Here is a 12,591-nt window from a genome sequence, read left to right on the forward strand (position 1 = left end):
AAGTCTTCATCCAAGCCAGGAGAAGTGGTCCTCCAGACGGGCAGAAGTCTTCATCCAGACGGCATCTTCTATCTTCATCCATCCGGCGCGGAGCGGGTCCATCTTCAAGACATCCGACGTGGAGCATCCTCTTCTTTCCGATGACTAACGACGAATGAAGGTTCCTTTAAATGACGCCATCCAAGATGGCGTCACTTAGATTCCAATTGGCTCTATCAGCCAATTGGAATTAAGGTTGAAAAAATCCTATTGGCTGATGCAATCCAGAGTCCAGACGTTTATTTGAGAATGTGCATATGCCCTATTGTCCCGGGCCTTCCGACTTGGGGAGAGTCTCTACAGTTCCCCGCGGGTGTATCTGTCCCTTTTCGTTACAGGATTGCACGCCTTCGCGTGTTGCTCAGACATGTTTTTCAGTTTTTTAATGACCCTATCGTTACCAGATACGGGGATTTTCAGTCTGATAATTCGAATGGTGCACCTCATTAGACATGTGGGGATGAAGTAATCTCCTGATTGTCATTTGTTTGAGATCTTTCCCAGTTTTGTAAGATAGGGCTCCGTTTGGTTGGTCCTGCTGGTAGGCCTGTGCCTTTTTGGGCGTTAACCTCCGGGTTGCCTTATATTTTATTTATATCCGATGGGATGTCTTTTATTTGTTTTTGTTTCCTTCAAGAACCTTCTGAGATTGATACTCTTTATTACTTCTTCAGAAGTTGTTTTGGACATGTTAGTCCTATGTTAAAAATGTCTGTTTTCTGTTTTTTCCCCTACGAGGGAGAATTTATGCAGCTTGCTGGTTGGGACCCTAGGTGCAGGCTTGTCCTGTCGGATTTGTTTGGTCTTGCGGCTGTTCAGACATGTGGCGCTGTTCTTCTCAGCTGGTTCAGTAGAAGCGCCGAGTGCTCAGGTTATCATTGTTTTTTCATGTTCAACTAAGCATTCGAGAGGACCTGTGGGTCCGTGAGGTGGGAAGTATTGTTTCAGTCCTTATAGCCTTCAGTCATAGATGACCGGGCAGGGGAGTTTTCCGCTGCATCACTCTGACATCTGAATTCATCAGAACTTAGAGTTTTCCTCCCCCATGTGGTGGAGGGTGGGAGGGCTTAATGCCCCTTACCGCTATTGAGCGGTATGGCCTTTATTTTTAGGCCTCTGGATTTGTCCTTTTGGGCTTGATCCAACAGCTTGTACAGGATAGCTGTCTAGCAGTTTGAAACCAGTTGCAGCTCTACCTTGCAGGTGTACGCGTAAGCTGTTTATAGTGTATCTAGATGCAGCTCTTACTCTTGACATGTACTGTCTGTCTGAGTTATAAGAGACCTTTGAGTCTTCTTCCATTGTCTCCGGGTGAGTGGATCTCCTTTTAGGGATCTGTGTTTCCGGTTGATGGTTGTTCCCTGCGGGGACTTTGTTTAGCTCTGGGTTTTCCGCAGCTGGGTAGGCTTAATGCCTTCTTTTCCTTGTGTCCTCTGCTTGTGCGGAGGTGTTAGGGAGACTAGTCCTGCTAGTAGGATTTTTTTGACCTCGAGGTATCCCTTGGTTGTCCTGAAGCTCTGAGAAGTATCTTCATACGACTTGTAGCCTTGCTCCTTGGAGCGTTGGACTTTAGCTAGGGGTGGTTCCTTCCTTTGGTCGGGGCTTTCGAGTTCTCTCGCTATCTGCATTTTCTGGCTTTTTGGCCAGTTGGGATGTTTAGTTCTAGAAAATATTTGCTTGAACTATTGGATACCCGGACCTGTTTTTCTCCCTGAGACTTCCGGTTGCTGAAGCTTTGCTTGGCCTTTTTCCTGACCCAGTCTTGGGTGGGTTTGGAATCTTGGATCTCAGTGCTGGTCGGGGTGTTCCACGGTAGTGGGAACTTGGGCTATGTCCTTGCTACATCTACCTGACCTGGTCATGGTTGGCCAGGTTCTCGGAGTATTTTTTACTCTTTGTCACAGAGTAGCCCTGTCATCTGGTGGTTGGCTGTGTGGCTTGAGCCTCAAGGGTGGCTGGTTCATACCCAGCTGCTGGTGTTGGATGTCCAATTTCTGGTGCGCCTTAGGGTTGCATTCCCATGGTCAGCTTGCCAGTGTTCCCATGGATTCCCTGCTCTGCAGGCGAATGGGTTGGCTGTGCCTCTGCTCGGCAAGCTACTTGCAGGGGGGTCCTTTTCTAGGACGTCTGTGTTGGGAATTTCTCTTCCCATTTGCCGGGGATTTTGGGCCTTGTGGACAGTTGTTGCCCTTCCGGCATCATCCCTTTTCTTTAGGGATAATTTCCTCCCTATGGAGATAGAGTCCTTGTTTGGGGCTTCTCCTGGAGGGTAGGCGGAAAGGTGGGATTGGTTCCCCCTGGGGTCTTGCTGGCTCCAAGCAGACTTTTTGGGCCTTTATTTGATAGATCCTTTGGTCTATGGCCTTGTTGTCTGTTTTCAGAGTTGGATTGTGCTTGTACTCTGTGGGGATGGTTGTGCTATCCTTACGCTTGTTCCTGTACCTTTTCAGGATTCTTTTGTTCCCCTGTCTTGGATCCCTGAGGCTGGGTTGTTGGTCCAGCTGGGTGTGAGTCTGCAGGTCAGGATGGCCTAGTGGTTGCAGTCTCCTTTAGATGTGTGAGCTTTGTTGTGTCTATCCTATTAGCTTAGTCTGCTAGAGTATAGATTTTCCTTCAACTTGCTCTACTGATTAGAAGAGGGTTTACTCTTCCTTCTGGATCTGAGGGTATACTTCCTTCCAGGGGGGCCTCGATGGAGGTTTTGTGTTCCCCTTTTTAGGGACCTGTGTGTAGGTCCGGCTACTTGGGTTGCCTGGAATGTGCCCTCTGTCTCGGGTTGCTTTTGCGTTCTGTTTCTTGCTTGACTGCTTCTTCTTTCTCGCATTTACCCTCTGTGTCGTCGTGTTATGGACTCTGTGTTCTCAAACTTGGAGTTTTTCATCTGGGTGTATTACACACTTTTTCATAGTCGAATATTTTGGTATTCTATGGTCAGACACTGGGAGGACTTTGCCTCTTCAGTTGCATTCCATGCTTGCAGGATGTTGGAGAGACGTCTGTTCTGTCTCTGTGCCCGGTCTTATCCCGGGTTTCGCTTGGTTTAGGCGTGGCCTCCTTTCTCTGTTTTGGGCCCCTTTGGGTCTCTGTGAACTGGGCTCACTTGTGGAGGTGTTCTTTTTGTATTAGGGGACCTTTCGGTTTCCTTGGTTCTCCATTGCCTTGTTCCCTTGGAGGTTTTAGGTGGTGTCTCCTTCATTTGTGGAGATGAGCAGTTGGGGACCGCTTGTTGGGCAACGGTGTCACCTGGAGGACTGTTGGCTCAGTCAAGTCCATTTGCAGTCTCTGGTTTGGCTTCTGGACACTGCGAGTCAGTGTCATTGGGGCATTTCCTCTTGAAATGTTTTTGGCTTCGGATGAAGCGGTTTTTTTTATTGGGTAGAGGTTCAGGCCTGGTGCCCTCAGTATGGGCCGCCTATTGTACCCTCCCATCTTAGCATTCAGTGTCCTCTATAGCTTGGATATTGTTTTCCCAAAAGTAATGAATGCAACTGTGGACTCTTTCCATTTAAAAAGAAAAAAATAAATTATGCTTACCTGATAATTTCCTTTTCTTCTGATGGAAAGAGTCCACAGCTCTCCACCCGTATATTTTATGTGGGGCGTCCTTATATTCTTCTGGCACCTTTCACCCTGATATTTCTTCTATTGTTCCTTGTTCCTCAGCAGAATGACTGGGGGATGGGAGGAGTATTTAAGCCTTTGGCTGGGTTGTCTTTGCCTCCTTCTGGTGGCCAGGTTCTCATTTCCCAAAAGTAATGAATGCAGCTGTGGACTCTTTCCATCAGAAGAAAAGGAAATTATCAGGTAAGCATAATTTATGTTATTATTGTGCCACTGCTTGTATATAGCTGCATTTCATATTCCTTTAAAGGGACAGTCAACACCAGAAATTTTGTTGTTTAAAAAGATAGACAATCCCTTTATTTCCCATTCCCCAGTTTTGCATAACCAACACTATTATATTAATATACTTTTTACCTCTTTGATTACCTTGTACCTAAGCCTCCGCAAACTGCCCCCTTATTTCAGTTCTTTTGACAGACTTGCATTTTAGCCAGTTAGTGCTGACTCCTAGGTAACTTCACGTGCGTGAGCTCAATGTTATTTCTATGACACACATGAAATAACGCCCTCTAGTGATGAAAAACGGTCAAAATGCATTCAGATTAGAGGCGGCCTTCAAGGTCTAAGAAGTTAGCATATGAGCCTACCTAGGTTTAGCTTTCAACTAAGAATACTAGGAGTACAAAGCAAAATTGGTGATAAAAGTAAATTGGAAAGTTGTTTAAAATTACATGCCCTATCTGAATCACAAAAGTTTATTTTGGACTTGACTGACCCTTTAATGCCAAAATTTGTGGATATAGAAAGAAGTATTGATAAACTCTGACACTAAAAAACATTTGATGGATCTGTCTGGACTCTTCCATTTGTGCTGTTACATTTGTTTCATATTTAATAGTGAATTGCTTTGAATTGTTAGTGAATCTTTTGGAATTGTGTATGTGTGGGCGTTGTTTTTGGTTAGGAGTTGGGATTGTTAGTCCTAGTATTACGCAATTTGTTTATATATATATATATATATATATATATATATATATATATATATATATATATATATATATATATATATATATATATATATATATATATATATATATATATATTTAGTTTTTTGGGTGGGATTTGATGGAAATGGTAATAATCACAAAAAATAACATATTTTAATTTGTTCTAGTGACTCTGTACAGTCAGTATCTAATTTCACAATACAATGTTGGGAATAGGTTGTTTTTTATATTTGTTTTGTACTTTTCTAAAGTGCATTTAGTTCCTAAGCAGTCCCAGGTGGTTTGTTATTGTTAAAGAAATGTTTTTTTGGTTCAGTTAGTATTTTGTTTCACTCTGTTGCTATTTAGATTTAGCGTGAGTCATTTTAAAGCAGTGTTTCCCAAACCCAGTCTTCAGGACCTTTATTCATTATATCGCAACTAGAGCACAAGTGAACTAATCAGCTGAATGGTAACATGGTTACTAAGCTGCACTCACCCACAGTTGATTATTTCACCTGTGCTCTAGTTAAAAGGACAGTTTTATCCCCCAAAAATCTCCCCTTTAATTTGTTCCCATTGGTCCATATTACCTGCTGTAGTGTAAATTGTTTACAAGTAGCTAATTTATCCTTATTTCAGCATTTTAAATAGCTGATTTAGCCCATGGTATCCCCACATATACTGAAAGTTTCTATACTTAAAGGGACAGTCTACTCCAGAATTTGTATTGTGTAAAAAGATAGTCGTTTATTACCCATTCCCCAGTTTTGCATAACCCACATGATTATATTAATATACTCTTTACACTTTACCTGGGTGATTACCTTGTATCTAAGCCTCTGCAGACTGCCCCCGTATTTCAGTTCTTTTGACAGACTTGCATTTTAGCCAATTGGTGCTGACTCCTAGGTAATTCCACGGGCATGAGCACAATGTTATCTATATGACACACATGAACTAACGCCCCCTAGCTGTGAAAAACTGTCAAAATGCTCTGCGATTAGAGCCGGACTTTCAGGGCTTAGAAATTAGCATATGAGTCTACCTAAGTTTAGCTTTCAACTAAGAATTACCAAGAGAACAAAGCAAATTTGACGATAAAAGTAAATTGGAAAGTTGTTTAAAATTACATGTTCTATCTGAATCATGAAAGTTTAATTATTATTATTATTATACTTTATTTATGAAGCGCCAACATATTCCGCAGCACTGTCCATGGATACAATTCATTTCATTAAAACAATGATATAAAACTTGTAAGAGACAGGACAAAACTTACAAACACATACAGGGGGAATTGAGGGCCCTATTCCCGTGGGAACTTACACTCTAGAAGAATTTTAACTAGACTGTCCCTTTAAGTCCAGGCTATTGACAGGCAATGTAAACACAGCCAGCAGAAAAAAATGCACTCCAAGTGCGATGTAGAAACTATAACTAATAACATTATAATTTTCCATTGTTCTTTCTTAAGTATTGAGCTTTGCATTACAGACAAATATAAGATAAGGAGGCATGTGATGTGCGTGTACACAAAGTGATAACATAATGAGATACAATATGTTAACTAAAAGTGGTTTAATTTAATACTGCAGTATTGCTTTTGTGCTTCCTGGTAATCGTCACTGCTGCTGATTTACTGGTGGAGACTGAGGGACAAGCCTATGCAAGTTTGACAAGAAAACTATTTATTTAAAGTAAAGGTAAACTTTGGTGAATGAAAGCCTGTTTTTTTAAAAATACTATTAAAAACAGGGGCACTTTCATTCATCAAAGTTTACAAAGCAGCCGTTTTGTTAAAAAAATTACCTTTTTTTCTTTTCACTGCTATAGCAGCTTCCCCCACCTAGAGATCCTCTATTCACACGTCAGCAATGACTAATCCTGCTTCCTCCAATCACAGCATGGCCTCAGGCAATGACTACCCTGGGGGGAAAGCTCTGATTGGAGGAAGCAGGATTAGTCATTGCTCACGTGTAAATAGAGGATCTCTAGGTGGGGGAAGCTGCTCTATCTGTGAAAAGAAAAAAAGGTAATTTTTTTAACAAAACGGCTGCTTTGTAAACTTTGATGAATGAAAGTGCCCCTGTTTTTAATAGTATTTTTTAAAAACGGGCTTTCATTCACCAAAGTTTACCTTCACTTTAAGTACATGAACATATTGTTATGCCATCTTCTATATAGATCAAAGAAAAAGCTTGCAAAGTCCATTAAAATATATATATATATATATATATATATATATATATATATATATATATTTATATTTATATGCTAAATAGTAGAACTACTTTTTGCATCAGACTTCTTGTGGAGGCTTGTTACTAGAAACTATTAGTTTTGTAATCATTGCTTTTCAAATGACATGACTAGGAAACAGCGTTTGTCTTTGTGGATTTGAATCTGAATAAACACAAGGATTTTATTGGACGTGCTGATGTTCTCTATCATGTATGATTTGTCCCTGCAAACTAGCTCAGACAAATCTGAGACAGCTCGTTTTCCATCCCAGATCCATTTATACTCTTGCTATTATTAAAGGGATATGAAACCCAAATGTTTTCTTTCATGATTCAGATAGAGCATGCGATTTTAAGCAAATTTCTTATTTACTACTATTACCAATTTTTCTTCGTTCTCTTGGTATCTTTATTTTAAAAGCAGAATTGTAAGCTTAGGAGCCCATTTTTGGATCAGCACCCTGGGTAGCGCTTGCTGATTGGGGGCTACATTTAGGTGATGTAAGGTTCTTCAGTTACTTTCCAATCGTGGCTGGAAAATCAACCTACCAAAGCCCCTCAGAACAAAGTGTCGTTCCTGAGTTCTATAATAGGATTTGGTATCAATACGGCTGTCTCTGGCTTTTCTACTGCACGCTTCTAGTATTTTATTCCCAGTAAGCGTTTTAACTTATGCAGGAGATTATAGTTTTGTATACAGTGTACACAATGTTAGTTTTTTTATCTTTTGTGTTTCACTAAAGGTATAATTTTGGATTATTGCCTAAAGAAAAATATTTTGGAAAACAAAAATTATTATCCGAATCTATTGGGGCATTTTTGTTTTTTCCAATTTGGATGCACATTTTTTTTTCCTTCTAATTGTGATTCACATTTGTCCAATTTGGACTCACTTTTGTTTCATTATTTTATAATTTTTTTACTTTTGATTGTTCTGTTTATTTGTATAGTGTGGAAAATGTATATATGCACTTATATATTTTTAGCATTGCCAGGGCCTATGATTACCTAAAAAATTAACTCGCACACCAGGGCGAATAACTGAAAAAAATTACCAGCCCGCAAGAAAATGTACTCACCCGTGCGTATCTGCATGTGTGTACATTACGGAATTTTGCGGCACTATACAAATAAATGATAATACTAAAAATTATACGTTAAAAAGGACAAAGTACACCTTGTTGTTATAATCTCACAAATTTGTATTCTTTATTTTTGTATACATTCCTGACATTGGTCCAATTATACAATCATTGAACTACGGAATAGTGCAAAATTAGACTTTTAGTGAACTAGTATTGATATATTTTAATGAAATATTGAAAATAAAATTAGTAACTGAGCCTCAGTCATTGTATTGAAGTCAATACACAAAGTACCTAATCTATGCTGCACATGAAACATTGAAACTGTTAACAGATGTCACTCTAAGTCAGAGTGCTCTGGGAAGTTAAACTCACAATCATAACCCTCATTAAGTCTTGACACCTCAAACTCTTCTGCTTGCTCCTCATCATTTTCAAGATGATCAAAAGGGATTGGAACCTCAGCAACCTCAGCAATTACTAAATTTGATGTTTCATTTGTAGATCTTTTGTATTGTCAGTATATGCCCGGGTTATAATACAATATATTTGATAATTATTCTTTAAAATGAACTCCCAATAAAATGCATATACAAAACAATCTATTAATGTCAATTCCTAAATTCTTTATATTAGTTAAAATGTATAGACACATTGAATTATATTTCTAGAAAACCAGATATGAATTAAAATATACAAGTTTAAACTGTTACACTATTCTTTACAAATGTACAAATGTACCTTTAGAATTAACCTTATTCACAATAATCTCCCAAATCAGAGTTGCATTAAAATACCATAATGAGATACCAAGATATGAGCCACTAACATACAGACCAGTACAATTAAGCTATTTAGCCCACAAAATTATTCTATACAATTCTAATTAAAACACCAGAAGTTATATATATATTCTTAATGTAAACAGCCAGTTTATATGCCAATTTATCTAAGCTGAAATAAATTCTTAATTATCTAAAATTTAGACAAATTCTAATATATATATATATATATATATATATATATATATATATATATATATATATATATACACACACACATATATATATATATATATATATATATATATATATGCAAAGATAAATTACTTAGCATTAATGACTAGTTTTAAATTACACGGGATTATGAACGCAAGCTAAAATACAAAGTGCCCTTTTAAAATTGCTAACTGCAATTTAGTTATAGTTACCAAATACCTTTGATTTAAATATTATATATATATTTATCAATCGCGTATACTTCACCAAAATAACCAAATCGATAATTCAGCTTCTAGAACTTCTTGTTTCACCTCATATGAAATAAGGGTATTTGCAATATGGATAATAAAAAGGTAACCCGATTTTGCTTATAGTGACTGTGTTCCAACGCAGCAAGTTATCAGTCCGGAGTTCAGCAAAAAACTAGCCAGCCTGTCTCTCCTCTTGCATTCAGCTTATATTCTCTTAATCATTGGTAAAACGATATGATAGGCCCTTCGGAAGCTTGTCTGTGATACGCCCTTGGATCTGAACTTCTCATAGGTTATTTTGGGAGACGCCTCCCTGACTGGCTCTGCATGTGTTCTAATAGACAATTTATTTGGCTGTCATACCAGTTCCAATCTCCTAGGGGGCAGCAGACAACCAGCAAATACAGTCTCACCATCAATCCAAATATCTCCCTATATAGTGATTATTTAACATACTATAACTTTTTGCATTAATCATTTACAATTTTAATTATAGATGGGATAATATAATGTAATTTTTCTGATTACTCCAATACTAAATACCAGCATGTTTCTAGCGATTACATTGTCGATCATTTGCTTTCCCCAGAATCATCTTAATATGACATACATACCTTGAGATCAGCAAACATATGTCATTTTCATATAATTATATCTACATTGGATTACTGTCCCATACAGATTAATATTTCATATCTGTATATCTCTCTTTGAGAGTACAAAACACCTAGGATATTATTTAAAATACCAATTATTGGACATTTTAAATTGTCTGTATTGCTATTTATTAACTCAGCATATGTATCCCAATTTGTCCTTTAGATGTCTGGAAGACAGAAAAAAATATATAAATATGTTACATATTTTAAAGTGGGATTATTACAATTGTTATTTAATCATTTACATCTGAATTGCATTTTCCCAGATCCAGATATAGACATTTAATACAGTCTAAGGCATATATTTAATTTTTGAGATTTAAACATAAGTTGTGATTAAAAAATGAATTTACAAGTTATAATGCAAAACATGTGTCTCTGCTTATCTAATCTTCATCTAGATGTAACGTCTAGAATTTGTGGATTCAACACAACAGGGACAATTTAATACCTAGGTGATATTTAGTCATCTCTCCAGCCAAACTGGTTCTCCAAATCTCATTAGGCCTCAAAAGAAAATCTTAGACATCATGTCTGTTTATCCACAGGAGTTCCTGGGAAGGCTATCCAAAAATGATAAATTAGAAGTTACCTTTCTTCTGAGACCGTGATCAAAGGCTCTTTAGATGTGACCTTATCTCTTATAGTTCTAGGACCAATGTTTTTGATATAACTATGCAAACAATTCCTTTGATGAATGAGAGAGGGGTTGGTCTTGTTACAGTCACATCTGGAGTTTAACAAATAAAATGAATTATTTGGTGTACACAACCATATATATATATATATATATATATATATGAAATAATATATATATATATAATAACATTCCCAGATATCCTGACAGTATGTGACATTTCTCTTTCATGGCCCTGCTGTTGCCCAATGCCTTACTGCATCACTTGGATCAAATTGATCTACTGGTGCAGAATGAAGGTTTACAATCATTAAATCTGACAATGTTGAAGTTATGAGGGAGGAGCGCTAGTCACTTTTTATCATCTTTATTTTGGAAAAGCCTCTGACACATCCTGATGTGCTGACTGGCAAAGTTAGGAACAAGTCCATCAAACTCAGAATATGGCCATATTTATCTCTGAATTCTCTGTTGAGTTCAGGCCAGGTTTTCAGCTTATCCCAGTCATTCTTGTTATATAAACTAGTCTTAAGAACTGTCCATTCATTCTCTATTTTCCTACAATTAACACCCTGTGCCTCTAGTACTGGTTGAAACTGACTGATCAGAGTTCCCATGTCTTCATTGTCAAAGTCTGGAAGAAAGAAAACAAAAAATTCCTTGCAAACACGTTTGATGCATATTTTTTTGTTCTGCTAAAACTAAACTATACTAATTAAGACATATTAAACAAAAATATGTAATTCAATAACCTCTTTTTGTTCAATATATCCTAATAGTATTTTACATTAGAGAAAATCTCTAATTAAATGTTAAATGTAGAAATACCTTTTGAGTTTTCTTTGTAAGGCCATGTTTTGAAGGATGTCACCGATATTGCCTGAAGAACTTCTCCTTCAATGTCTTCAAAGCTGGACTGTATTGCTTCCAGAAACTTCTTTTTTGAATTCTTGAAGGCATCATTCTTTCTTTTGGACTCAACTCCTTCAAACCTAGCTGTGCCTTCTTTGTCATACTGAATAGAATGAAGAAGTGACCCAGGTACAGACCTGGAACATATATGAACATAAGATCAAAACCTCTTATAGAACAAAACATAAAAACAAAACAAAAAAGTACCTACTTCTCTTTCAGAGCGATCAGTATTTTCTCTTGTTAAGTGTGTTCAGTCCACGGGTCATCCATTACTTATGGGATATATTCTCCTCCCCAACAGGAAGTTGCAAGAGGATCACCCAAGCAGAGCTGCTATATAGCTCCTCCCCTCACATGTCATATCCAGTCATTCTCTTGCAACCCTCAACAAAGAAGGAGGTCGCGGGAGGAGTTGGAGTTTTTACTTAATTATTCTTCAATCAAAAGTTTGTTATTTTAAATGGCACCGGAGTGTGCTGTTTTTTCTATCTCAGGCAGTATTTGGAGGAAGAAACTGCCTGCGTTTTCTATGATCTTAGCAGGCGTAACTAAGATCCACTGGCTGTTCTCGACATTCTGAGGAGTGGGGTAACTTCAGAACATGGGAATAGCATGCGGGGTCCACCGCAAATGAGGTATGTGCAGTACAATATTTTCTGGGAATGGAATTGACTAAGAAAATACTGCTGTTACCCGTATGATGTAAGTACAGCCTTAAATGCAGTAGTAGTGACTGGTATCAGGCTGATAAATGTATGCACAGTAGAGTTATTTTCTAGGGACTAGAATTTGACTGTGAAAATACTGTTAATACTGAAATAATGCTTAAGCCTTATCTGGAGTGGTAGCGACTGGTTGCAGGCTTAGTAATAACTTTGCATGACATTTAAAGAAGTTTATTTTGAAAACGTTTACTGGCATGTTATTCATTTTGTGAGGTCCTTTGGGCATGAATTTTTTTCCACATGGCTAACGTATATTTCTGCATAGAAACCGTTATATCAGGTCTCCCACTGTTGTAAATGAGCGGGAGGGGCCTCTTTTTAGCGCCTTGTTGCGCAGTTAAAATTCTAGCACAGTCTTCCTGCTTCTTCCTCCTTGATCCAGGACGTCTCTAGAGAGCTCAGGGGTCTTCAAAATTCGTTTTTTGAGGGAGGTAATCAGTCACAGCAGACCTGTGACAGTGTGTTAGACTGTGATAAAAACGTTTT

General features: G+C 37.9%; 1 protein-coding gene and 1 long non-coding RNA gene across 2 annotated transcripts in view; one reads left to right on the plus strand and one right to left on the minus strand.

Annotated features, from left to right (window-relative positions):
- HS1BP3 (HCLS1 binding protein 3) overlaps positions 1-12,591 on the plus strand; it is a 529,390-nt gene that overhangs the window by 133,821 nt on the left and 382,978 nt on the right. The gene's annotated exons all lie outside the window — the stretch shown is intronic.
- LOC128656007 (uncharacterized) lies at positions 10,817-11,434 on the minus strand. Its single transcript, XR_008401961.1, has 2 exons — positions 11,294-11,434; positions 10,817-11,099 (listed from the first exon to the last, which is right to left on the minus strand). It is a non-coding gene; the product is annotated as an uncharacterized LOC128656007 (long non-coding RNA).

The sequence above is a fragment of the Bombina bombina genome, chromosome 4, assembly GCF_027579735.1.
Source record: "Bombina bombina isolate aBomBom1 chromosome 4, aBomBom1.pri, whole genome shotgun sequence".
Lineage (NCBI taxonomy): Eukaryota > Metazoa > Chordata > Amphibia > Anura > Bombinatoridae > Bombina > Bombina bombina.